Consider the following 13,393-nt stretch of genomic DNA (forward strand, 5'->3'; position numbering starts at 1 on the left):
TTAAACTTTTAGGATCATTAATCTGCTTGGTTTTGAGAGTCTCTTGCCAATATAATTAAACAAAAGAATTAATGCACAACAATGAGGACAGCTTTTACATGCTTTCCTTTTGTTTAATTTTTATCACATTCTTGATGCGTTACCAGAATTTTTATTTTTATGTTAATGTGGAGTGTTCTGCATGTTTGTTGCATTTCTTTCTCCTTTAAAGGTGGAAAAACTCAATTTATAAAAAGGAACAGATAATTAATAGTACTATATTGTTTTAATCTTCAGATCAGATCAGTCACTCAGTCGTGTCCAACTCTTTGCGACCCCATGAATCGCAGCACGCCAGGCCTCCCTGTCCATCACCAACTCCCGGAGTTCACTCAGACTCACATCCATCGAGTCAGTGATGCCATCCAGCCATCTCATCCTCTGTCGTCCCCTTCTCCTCTTGCCCCCAATCCCTCCCAGCATCAGGGTCTTTTCCAATGAGTCAACTCTTCGCGTGAGGTGGCCAAAGTACTGGAGTTTCAGCTTTAGCATCATTCCTTCCAAAGAAATCCCAGGGCTGATCTCCTTCAGAATGGACTGGTTGGATCTCCTTGCAGTCCAAGGGACTCTCAAGAGTCTTCTCCAACACCACAGTTCAAAAGCATCAATTCTTTGGCGCTCAGCCTTCTTCACAGTCCAACTCTCATAGACTGTGATAAATGTGCATCCCTGATCATGTTTACAACATGTTTCAATAGTTTGTATCTTTTCATAGCCCTTGAACTGAAAAACGGAAGCTTAAAGAAATTAATTCTGCCCTTTGAAATTGCTAAATTCATTTCTACCTGAGAGATTTTTGTATTTCAGTCTGTTTTCTTTCTGAAACACTCATCCACGAAGTTTACACATGGTTGGCCTTTTCTAAACATCCATTCTTTGTTTATTATGGCCTCCTAAGAGAAGGCTTCCTCCATCACCCAACCAACCATGTCATTCTATTCAATGTTTAATGCAGAAGTCTACTTTGTTTTCCTTAATAATGATAAAAAGTACCTATTGTCTATTTCCTTCTACTAGAATATAAACTTCACAGAAAGAGATCATACCTGTTTCCTAAACCTCTTTATTTCCATTGCCTAGAACAGTTCCGGACACTAGTGAGTACACAATGCTGCTGCTGTTGCTGCTGCTGCTAAGTCGCTTCAGTCGTGTCTGACTCTGTGCGACCTCATAGATGGCAGCCCACCAGGCTCCCCTAGTCCCTGGGATTCTTCAGGCAAGAACACTGGAGTGGGTTGCCATTTCCTGCTCCAATGCATGAAAGTGAAAAGTGAAAGTGAAGTCGCTCAGTCGTGTCCAATTCTTCGCAACCCCATGGACTGCAGCCTTCCAGGCTCCTCCTTCCATGGGATTTTCCAGGCAAGAGTACTGGAGTGGGGTGCCATTGCCTTCTGAGTGAGTACACAATAATTTATAGTAAAGGAATGTATGCATGGTTCTCTTCATAAATAATACAATTTAAGCTGTAGTTTAAAAAAAAGTCAGTGAACCTAAGCATGCACTTAATGTTTTTTCAAAAACTGCTGAACCCTGGTCTCCCACATTGTAGGCAGATTCGTTACCATCTGAGCTGCCAGGGAAGCTCTCAAAAACTACACAACATTCTAAAGGTTTGTTTATAAATAAAAAGCTGTTTTCATTAAGGAAAAAAAAAAGGACTGAAGAAAAGTGGATGAACTAAGAAATGGAAAAAAAAAAAAAGTAGCTGTCCAAAGCCTTTAAAAAAAAAAAAATTCATTTCACTGACTACTGGTCATAATAGGGCTTCCCTGATAGTGCAGTTGGTAAAGAGTCTGCCTGCAATGCAGGAGACCCCAGTTTGAATCCTGGGTCTGGAAGATCCTCTGGAGAAGGGATAGGCTACCCACTTCAGTATTCTTGAGCTTCTCTGATGGCCTAGAATAGCTATAAAGATCTTGTAGTTACTGTGTTAATGTAGACCTTCAGGTTTAGCAGTATAAAATGCCTGACTAGCTAGCTTTGGTACCTACACCCTCTTGTGGATTCCTGCTTCTTTTGTCAGCAAATCTCTGGACTTGCCAACAGAACTCTTTCAGTACCTTAAGACTGTGATCATGAGTGATGAACCTTGAGCAGCTATTCTCAAAAACTGGTGCTCAGTCCAATGACAGGCCATAAGGATTGTTCTCAAGGTATTGATATATAAAAATGAATGTATTTTCTTCCATTCTTACAAATAAATGCCATGCATCCTTAACAGCTCCACTGCATACAGTACATAGGAGTGAGAGAGTGTTTGGTAGTAATTATTATACTTACTGCATTACTACTACTAATAATGAACATACACAGTATTTCTCTATATCAAGTATTGTTTTGAGAACTGTTCATATGTTAATCAATTTAACCATTACAAAAATTCAGTGATGTAGGGACTTTTTAATTAGTCCAAATTTTTCAAATGAAAAACTGAAACACAAAGTTTAAAAAGACTCACACAAGGATATATAATGAAACTAGGATTTTATCCCTTAACTATTAAAATGTATTTAAATTTTGCATTGACTAATATAAAATGAATAACAAAAATGAACTACTTTCCATTTATTTTCCTTAATCTTTAGAGTATCAAAGCATGTGGTCTTTAAGTGGTCTTTCATAAAGGCCATGGATAAAGCATTTAAGAACTGATAAATTAGAAGAACATTTTTAAAAGGGACTGAGAAGATGGAGAGACAGAAGAGTGTGCTCATATTCCTATGCTTGACTAGTGGCAATGGTGAAAGAATAATAAATGAAAGAACAGGGCAAGAACTGTGGCCAAAGAACATCCAAAAAGAAAAAACAAAAAAAACAAAACCATGAAAGAGATTAATACCCAGGGAGACAGAAGCTCAGTGTTGACATTTTGTGATTATATTCATGTCCTTAATTTGTATCCATAGTTTAAAAATAACTTATGGTCATGATATAAAATTGTGGCCTAATAATCAATCAAAAATTTCAGTATAGTTAAGGAGAATATCGGAGAAGGCAATGGCACCCCACTCTAGTACTCTTGCCTGGAAAATCCCATGGACGGAGGGGCCTGGTAGGCTGTAGTCCATGGGGTCACTAAGAGTCGGACACGACTGAGCGACTTCCCTTTCACTTTTCACTTTCATGCATCGGAGAAGGAAATGGCAACCCACTCCAGTGTTCTTGCCTGGAGAATCTCAAAGACGGGGGAGCCTGGTGGGCTTCCGTCTACGGGGTCGCACAGAGTCGGACACGACTGAAGCGACTTAGCAGCAGCAGCAGCAGCAAGAAGAATATGTCTCCCAAATGTGTAGTTTTTATCTTTCAGACTTGGCAAGTTAGGCCATATAATATTACATGAAGTGTTCTAATAATGACAAAATAAAGTGTTTGAAAATGATAAGCATCTGAAAAAAGTATTTGCTGGGGAATTTGGTATTAAACTTTAATTTGCAGAGTTGCCATAGTGATTATCTTATTTTGTTAATTTTTAAGTGTTCTGAGAGAGTACTTAATTATTTTCTAGTGTACTTCCTCAGTGTCCCCAATTAAAGAAACAGCAATATAATATTGAAATACTAATACTACATATAATTTAAAAGTTGAATTAATAATGGCTATAACCCAATAACATGACCTAGGACTTGGCAGCATCACATAATCACTAATTATGATCTTATAAATAATTACTGATAGAGTTAACTGCATTAAATTTTTCTCATAATTATATTTGACAGCAAAATATTAAGGAAAGTCAAGCTTACAGTTTACTGCGAACAGAGAAAAATCTAGAGGTAAGCACTCAATTCTACAAATTGTAAACTTCAGATAAGGTAACATGTACCACATTATTTTTTTCTAATTAAAATATATGGAGAAAAAGTAATAATGAAAATTGAAATATTTTATCTTTGTTCTATTTAACATGTTATTTTTCCTATATCTTAATTCACTGGACAAGTAAAGCCTGTGAGTAAGAAAATATTTACTACTATATTATTGTATCAGCAGCTTACATATCTGTCTTATGCATTGTACTATGAAATTCTTGAGCATGAATTAGATATTTTTATCTCTAGTAACTATATCTGTACCTGATATAAAATAGGTATTAAATGAGTTATTAAGTTATTTGCAATTTAATCCATTTTATACAACTTTATAAAATAAGGCAAATAAATGCATAATGTCAAATTCTGGCTTACAATTACATATGCAATTGTACAATGAAACTATTATCTATATTAACTGGATATTAAAGCTGAAGTAATAATGTTTGTGAGTTAAATTCACCCATTCCAGTCCATTTTAGTTTGCTGATTCCTAGAATGTTGACGTTCACTCTTTCCATCTCTTGTTTGACCACTTCCAATTTGCCTTGATTCATGGACCTGGCATTCCAGGTTCCTATGCAATATTGCTCTTTACAGCATTGGACCTTGCTTCTATCACCAGTCACATCCACAACTGGGTATTGTTTTTGCTTTGGCTCCATCCCTTCATTCTTTCTGGAGTTATTTCTCCACTGATGTCCAGTTGCACATTGGGCACCTACTGACCTGGGGAGTTCCTCTTTCAGTATCCTATCATTTTGCCTTTTCATACTGTTCATGGGGTTCTCAAGGCAAGAATACTGAAGTGGTTTGCCATTTGCTTCACCAGTGGACTACATTCTGACCATTATATCTACTACTGTGGGCAGGAATCTCTCAGAAGAAATGGAGTAGCCATTATGGTCAACAAAAGAGTTCAAAATGCAGTACTTGGATGCAATGTCAAAAACGACAGAATGCATTTATTTCTGCCCTAATTTTTAAGATTTCTTTCCTTCTATTAACCCTGGGGTTCTTCATTTCTTCCTTTTCTAACCCTGTAGGGTTAGGTTATTTATTTGACTTTTTTCTTGTTTCTTGAGGTATGCCTGTATTGCTATGAACTTTCCCCTTAGGACTGCTTTTATCGTGTCCCACAGGTTTTGGGTTGTTGTGTTTTCTTTTTCATTAGTTTCTATGCAAATTTTGATTTCTTTTTTGATTTCTTCTGTGATTTGTTGGTTATTCAGCAGCGTGTTGTTCAGCCTCCATATGTTGGAATTTTTAATAGTTTTTCTCCTGTAATTGAGATCTAATCTTACTGCATTGTGGTCAGAAAAGATGCTTGGAATGATTTATATATTTTTGAATTTACCAAGGCTAGCTTTATGGTCCAGGATGTGATCTATCCTGGAGAAGGTTCCATGTGTGCTTGAGAAAAAGGTGAAATTCATTGTTTTGGGATGAAATGTCCTATAGATATCAATTAGGTCTGACTGGTCTATTGTATCGTTTAATGTTTGTGTTTCCTTGTTAATTTTCTGTTTAGTTGATCTATCCATACGTGTGAGTGGGGTATTAAAGTCTCCCCCTATTATTGTGTTATTGTTAATGTCTCCTTTCATACTTGTTAGCATTTGTCTTACATATTGCGACGCTCCTGTGTTGGGTGCATATATATTCATAATTGTTATATCTTCTTCTTGGATTGATCCTTTGATCATTATGTAGTGTCCATCTTTGTCTCTTTTCACGGCCTTTGTTTTAAAGTCTATTTTATCTGATATAAGTATTGCTACTCCTGCTTTCTTTTGGTCCCTATTTGCATGGAAAATCTTTTTCCAGCCCTTCACTTTCAGTCTGTATGTGTCCCCTGTTTTGAGGTGGGTCTCTTGTAGACAACATATGTAGGGGTCTTGTTTTTGTATCCATTCAGCAAGTCTTTGTCTTTTGGTTGGGGCATTCAATCCATTTACGTTTAAGGTAATTACTGATAAGTATGATCCCGTTGCCATTTACTTTATTGTTTTGGGTTCGAATTTATACACCATTTTTGTGTTTCCTGTCTAGAGAATATCCTTTAGTATTTGTTGGAGAGCTGGTTTGGTGGTGCAGAATTCTCTCAGCTTTTGCTTGTCTGAGAAGCTTTTGATTTCTCCTTCATATTTGAATGAGATCCTTGCTAGGGACAATAATCTGGGCTGTAGGTTATTTTCTTTCATCACTTTAAGTATGTCCTGCCATTCCCTCCTGGCTTGAAGAGTTTCTATTGGAAGATCAGCTGTTAGCCTTATGGGAATTCCCTTGTGTGTTATTTGTTGTTTTTCCCTTGCTGCTTTTAATATTTGTTCTTTGTGTTTGATCTTTGTTAATTTGATTAATATGTGTCTTGGGGTGTTTCTCCTTGGGTTTATCCTGTTTGGGACTCTCTGGGTTTCTTGGACTTGGGTGATTATTTCCTTCCCCATTTTAGGGAAGTTTTCAACTATTATCTCTTCAAAATTAGGGCAGAAATAAATGCAAAAGAAACAAAAGAGACCATAGCAAAAAATCAACAAAGCCAAAAGCTGATTCTTTGAAAGGATAAATAAAATTGACAAACCAGTAGCCAGACTCGTCAAGAAACAAAGGGAGAAAAATCAAATCAATAAAATTAGAAATGAAAATGGAGAGATCACAACAGACAACACAGAAATACAAAGGATCCTAAGAGACTACTATCAACAATTATATGCCAATAAAATGGACAACGTGGAAGAAATGGACAAATTCTTAGAAAAGTACAACTTTCCAAAACTGGACCAGGAAGAAATAGAAAATCTTAACAGACCCATCACAAGCACGGAAATTGAAACTGTAATCAAAAATCTTCCAGCAAACAAAAGCCCAGGTCCAGATGGCTTCACAGCTGAATTCTACCAAAAATTTAGAGAAGAGCTAACACCTATCCTGCTCAAACTCTTCCAGAAAATTGCAGAGGAAGGTAAACTTCCAAACTCATTCTATGAGGCCACCATCACCTTAATATCAAAACCTGACAAAGATGCCACAAAAAAAGAAAACTACAGGCCAATATCACTGATGAACATAGATGCAAAAATCCTTAACAAAATTCTAGCAATCAGAATCCAACAACACATTAAAAAGATCATACACCATGACCAAGTGGGCTTTATCCCAGGGATGCAAGGATTCTTTAATATCCATCAATCAATCAATGTAATACACCACATTAACAAGTTGAAAAATAAAAACCATATGATTATCTCAATAGATGCAGAGAAAGCCTTTGACAAACTTCAACATCCATTTATGATAAGAACTCTCCAGAAAGCAGGAATAGAAGGAACATACCTCAACATAATAAAAGCTATATATGACAAACCCACAGCAAACATTATCCTCAATGGTGAAAAACTGAAAGCATTTCCTCTAAAGTCAGGAACAAGACAAGGGTGCCCACTTTCACCATTACTATTCAACATAGTTTTGGAAGTTTTGGCCACAGCAATCAGAGCAGAAAAAGAAATAAAAGGAATCCAAATTGGAAAAGAAGAAGTAAAACTCTCACTAGTTGCAGATGACATGATCCTCTACATAGAAAACCCTAAAGACTCCACCAGAAAATTACTAGAACTAATCAATGATTATAGTAAAGTTGCAGGATATAAAATCAACACACAGAAATCCCTTGCATTCCTATACACTAATAATGAGAAAACAGAAAGAGAAATTAAGGAAACAATTCCATTCACCATTGCAATGGAAGGAATAAAATACTTAGGAATATATCTACCTAAAGAAACTAAAGACCTCTATATAGAAAACTATAAAACACTGGTGAAAGAAATCAAAGAGGACACTAATAGATGGAGAAATATACCATGTTCATGGATTGGAAGAATCAATATAGTGAAAATGAGTATACTACCCAAAGCAATTTATAGAGTCAATGCAATCCCCATCAAGCTACCAATGGTATTCTTCACAGAGCTAGAACAAATAATTTCACAATTTGTATGGAAATACAAAAAAAACCTTGAATAGCCAAAGCTATCTTGAGAAAGAAGAATGGAAGTGGAGGAATCAACCTACCTGACTTCAGGCTCTACTACAAAGCCACATTTATCAAGACAGTATGGTACTGGCACAAAGACAGAAATATAGATCAATGGAACAAAACAGAAAGCCCAGAGATAAATCCACGCACATATGGACACCTTATCTTTGACAAAGGAGGCAAGAATATACAATGGATTAAAGACAATCTCTTTAACAAGTGGTGCTGGGAAATCTGGTCAACCACTTGTAAAAGAATGAAACTAGAACACTTTCTAACACCTTACACAAAAATAAACTCAAAATGGATTAAAGATCTCAACGTAAGACCAGAAACTATAAAACTCCTAGAGGAGAACATAGGCAAAACACTCTCTGACATACATCACAGCAGGATCCTCTATGACCCACCTCCCAGAATATTGGATAAAAAGCAAAAATAAACAAATGGGACCTAATTAACCTTAAAAGCTTCTGCACAACATAGGAAACTATTAGCAATTTGAAAAGGCAGCCTTCAGAATGGGAGAAAATAATAGCAAATGAAGCAACTAATGAAACAACTAATCTCAAAGATATACAAGCAACTCCTACAGCTCAACTCCAGAAAAATAAATGACCCAATCAAAAAATGGGCCAAAGAACTAAATAGACATTTCTCCAAAGAAGACATACATATGGGTAACAACCACATGAAAAGATGCTCAACATCACTCATTATCAGAGAAATGCAAATCAAAACCACCGTGAGGTACCATTTCACACCAGTCAGAATGGCTGCGATCGAAGTCTATAAGCAATAAATGCTGGAGAGGGTGTGGAGAAAAGGGAACTCTCTTACACTGTTGGTGGGAATGCAAACTAGTACAGCCACTATGGAGAACAGCGTGGAGATTCCTTAAAAACCTGGAAATAGAACTGCCTTATGACCCAGCAATCCCACTGCTGGGCATACACACTGAGGAAACCAGAAGGGAAAGACACATATGTACCCCAATGTTCATCGCAGCACTGTTTATAATAGCCAGGACATGGAGGCAACCTAGATGCCCATCAGCAGATGAAGGGATAAGAAAGCAGTGGTACATATACACAATGGAGTATTACTCAGCCATTAAAAAGCATACATTTGAATCAGTTCTAATGAGATGGATGAAACTGGAACTTATTATACAGAGTGAAGTAAGCCAGAAAGAAAAACACCAATACAGTATACTAACGCATATATATGGAATTTAGAAAGATGGTAACAATAACCCTGTGTACGAGACAGCAAAAGAGACACTGATGTATAGATCAGTCTTATGGACTCTGTTGGAGAGGGAGAGGGTGGGGAGATTTGGGAGAATGGCATTGAAACATGTATAATATCATGTATGAAATGAGTCGCCAGTCCAGGTTCGATGCACGATACTGGATGCTTGGGGCTGGTGCACTGGGATGACCCAGAGGGAGGGTAGGGGGAGGGAGGAGGTTTCAGGATGGGGAATACAGGTATACCTGTGGTGGATTCATTTCGATATTTGGCAAAACTAATACAATATTGTAAAGTTTAAAAATAAAACAAACAAAAAACGACAGAATGATCTGTTTGTTTCCAAGGCAAACCATTCAATATGACAGTAATCCAAGTCTATTCCCCAATGAGTAACACTGAAGAAGCTGAAGTAAAACGGTTCTATGCAGACCTACAAGACCTTTAAAACTAACACCCCAAAAAGCTATCCTTTTCATTATAGGGGACTGGAATGCAAAAGTAGGAAGTCAAGAAACACCTGGAGTAACAGGCAAATTTGGCCTTGGAATACAGAAAGAAACAGGGCAAAGACTAATAGAGTTTTGCCAAGAAAATGCATGGTCATAGCAAACACCCTCTTCCAACAACACAAGAGAAGACTCTACAAATGGACATCACCAGATGGTCAACACTGAAATCAGATTGATTATATTCTTTGCAGCCAAAGATGGAGAAGCTCTATACAGTCAGCAAAAACAAGACCAAGCTGACTGTGGCTCAGATCATGAACTCCTTATTGCCAAATTCAGACTTAAATTGAAGAAAGTAAGGAAAATCACTAGACCATTCAGGTATGACCTAAATCAATCCCTTATGATTATACAGTGGAAGTGAGAAATAGACTTAAGGGACTAGATCTGATAGATAGAGTGCCTGATGAACTATGGACTGAGGTTCGTGACGTTGTACAGGAGACAGGGATCAAGACCATCCCCATAGAAAAGAAATGCAAAAAAGCAAAATGGCTGTCTGGGGAGGCCTTACAAATAGCTGTGAAAAGAAGAGAAGCGAAAAGCAAAGGAGAAAAGGAAAGATACAAGCATCTGAATAAAGAGTTCCAAAGACTATCAAGAAGAGATAAGAAAGCCTTCCTCAGTAATCAATGCAAAGAAATAGAGGAAAACAACAGAATGGGAAAGACTAGAGATCTCTTCAAGAAAATTAGAGATACCAAGGGAACATTTCATGCAAAGATGGACTCGATAAAGGACAGAAATGGTATGGACCTAACAGAAGCAGAAGATATTTAGAAGAGGTGGCAGGAATAATACAGAAGAACTGTACAAAAAAGATCTTCATGACCCAGATAATCACAATGGTGTGATCATTCATCTAGAGCCAGATATCCTGGAATGTGAAGTGAAGTGGGCCTTAGAAAGCATCACTACTCCACAAAGCTAGTGGAGGTGATGGAATTCCAGTGGAGCTATTTCATATCCTGAAAGATGATGCTGTGAAAGTGCTGCGCTCAACATGCCAGCAAATTTGGAAAACTCACCAGTGGCCACAGGACTGGAAAAGGTCAGTTTTCATTCCAATCACAAAGAAAGGCAATGGCAAAGAATGCTCAAACTACCTCACATTTGCACTCGTCTCACACGCTAGTAAAGTAATGCTCAAAATTCTCCAAGCCAGTCTTTGGCAATACGTGAACCGTGAACTTCCAGATATTCAAGCGGGTTTTAGAAAAGGCAAAGGAACCAGAGATCAAATTGCCAACATCTGCTGGATCATGGAAAAAGCAAGAGAGTTCCTGGATCATGGAAAAAGCAAGAGAGTTCCTGGATCATGGAAAAAGCAAGAAAGTTCCAGAAAAACATCTATTTCTGCTTTACTGACTATGCCAAAGCCTTTGACTGTGTGGATCACAATAAACTGTGGAAAATTCTGAAAGAGATGGGAATACCAGACCACCTGACCTGCCTCTTGAGAAACCTAAATACAGGTCAGGAAACAACAGTTAGAACTGGACATGGAACAACAGACTGGTTCCAAATAGTAAAAGGAGTACATCAAGGCTGTATATTGACACCCTGCTAATTTAACTTATATGCAGAGTACATCATGAGAAATGCTGGGCTGGAAGAAGCAGAAGCTGGAATCAGGATTGCCGGGAGAAATATCAATAACCTCAGATATGCAGATGACACCACCCTTCTGGCAGAAAGTGAAGATGAAGTAAAAAACCTCTTGATGAAAGTGAAAGAGGAGAGTGAAAAAGTTGGCTTAAAACTCAACATTCAGAAAACGAAGATCATGGCATCCGGTCCCATCACTTCATGGGAAATAGATGGGGAAACAGTGGAAACAGTGTCAGACTTTATTTTTTGGGGCTCCAAAATCACTGCAGATGGTGACTGCAGCCATGAAATTAAAAGGCACTTACTCCTTGGAAGAAAAGTTTTGGCCAACCTAGATAGCATATTGAAAAGCAGAGACATTACTTTGTCAACAATGGTTGGTCTAGTCAAGGCTATGGTTTTTCCAGTGGTCATATATGGATGTGAAATTTGGACTGTGAAGAAAGCTGAGCACTGAAAAATTGATGCTTTTGAACCGTGGTGTTGGAGAAGACTCTTGAGAGTCCCTTGGACCGCAAGGAGATCCAACCAGTCCATTCTGAAGGAGATCAGCCCTGGGATTTCTCTGGAAGGAATGATGCTAAAGCTGAAACTCCAGTAATTTGTCCACCTCATGCAATGAGTTGACTCATTGGAAAAGACCTTGATGCCAGGAAGGATTGGGGGCAAGAGGAGAAGGGGACAACAGAGGATGAGATGGCTGGATGGCATCACTGACTCAATGGACGTGAGTTTGAGTGATCTCCGGGAGTTGGTGATGGACAGGAAGGCCTGGCGTACTGCGATTCACGGGGTCGCAAAGAGTCGGACACGACTGAGGAACTAAACTAAACTGAAAAATGTTTCTATGGAATATTTTCTATATTTTTCTTTGTTTTGATAGCATGTTTCTAGAACTGGCATGAACATTCAGAACTAGTTGAATTTCAACACTATTTGATTATGGGGAAAAATAATTTTGTTTCACATCTCAAAATATAGTATTGTAATCTAGAGAAGGTTGGTATTTGTGCACAATAAAACTCAGTTTAATTAAACATTCAAAATGCTTCTCCTTATCCTTGTCATCTGACTGATATGAAATGACTTGAATAACAGAAGACCCACCAAGAACAATCAAGCACATTCCTTCACAGCCTCTCTCCAACAGCCACACTGCCTTAGCTCTAGTAGGGTAGATATATCTAGTAGACCTGGGCTATCTTCCTGTGGTATTTAAGCATGTTCACATTTGCCCCTGGATACATGAGCACTGCTGTCAGCTAAGATAAATTCCTTGCACGTATGTGCACATCTGAAGACAGGAACAACATTGTCTCTTGTGAGCAAAAGGCCTATACAGATCTCTCAGTAGTCAATGTTGTTGGCATAGCTACCAGAAGATGAAAGAGTCTCCTGAGTTACTATCATAAAGTAAAGAATCCATAGCATGAAAAAGAATGTGGTATACTTCAAACAAAGGAACATCACCCATCCAATTTGTATCAAATCATAAATTCTCTGTTATGTTTGGAGCTTAGCTTTCCTGATACAAGATTTGAGTAGATGACATACATATCTGGTAAATATGAACATGCAGAGCTATGGAAGCCATCTAACTCAGCCAGAATAGCAGCATAGGGATGAGGATGGTATTATTTTTCATTGACTCTAGTCTATCTTGCAACTCCTGAAAGTTATCCAAGTATTTAATTTATATTGTTCAATTCAGAAAGTAACTGCCTTTTCACAATATTCATTTACAACAACCAACAGATTTTTTCACTTTTGCCTGATATGTAATAAGAATTTAATAAAAGCTAGTTATTATGGTTAATATTATTATAGTATTTACTCTATAAAGGGCCTGGTAGAATATATAAAGATATATAAATTGTGGACCTGTCAATACAAGGTCTCAGAATCTAGTTGAGAAGAATAAACACTGAGGCAAAAAATCAGTATACGACTGAAGCGACTTAGCAGCAGCAGCAGCAGCAGCAGGGTGTTTAAAAAGAAGGAGCAAAGACTAAGTTATTTGAAGAACTATTCAAAGAAAGATGTACCTCATTGGGAACTTCAGGAATGGCTTATAGCTTAAAAAGGACTCAAAATGCATTTAAAAGAGAAACAAAGGTATTGAGGAC

General features: G+C 37.6%; 1 long non-coding RNA gene across 1 annotated transcript in view; it reads left to right on the forward strand.

Annotated features, from left to right (window-relative positions):
- The window catches only part of LOC139184122 (uncharacterized), a 98,112-nt gene that overhangs the window by 79,056 nt on the left and 5,663 nt on the right, over positions 1-13,393 (forward strand). The window contains exon 2 of the long non-coding RNA XR_011567598.1: positions 3,756-3,812. This is a non-coding gene — a long non-coding RNA (uncharacterized lncRNA). The remainder of the gene's footprint in view (positions 1-3,755; positions 3,813-13,393) is intronic.

Source organism: Bos indicus, chromosome 7 (genome assembly GCF_029378745.1).
Source record: "Bos indicus isolate NIAB-ARS_2022 breed Sahiwal x Tharparkar chromosome 7, NIAB-ARS_B.indTharparkar_mat_pri_1.0, whole genome shotgun sequence".
Lineage (NCBI taxonomy): Eukaryota > Metazoa > Chordata > Mammalia > Artiodactyla > Bovidae > Bos > Bos indicus.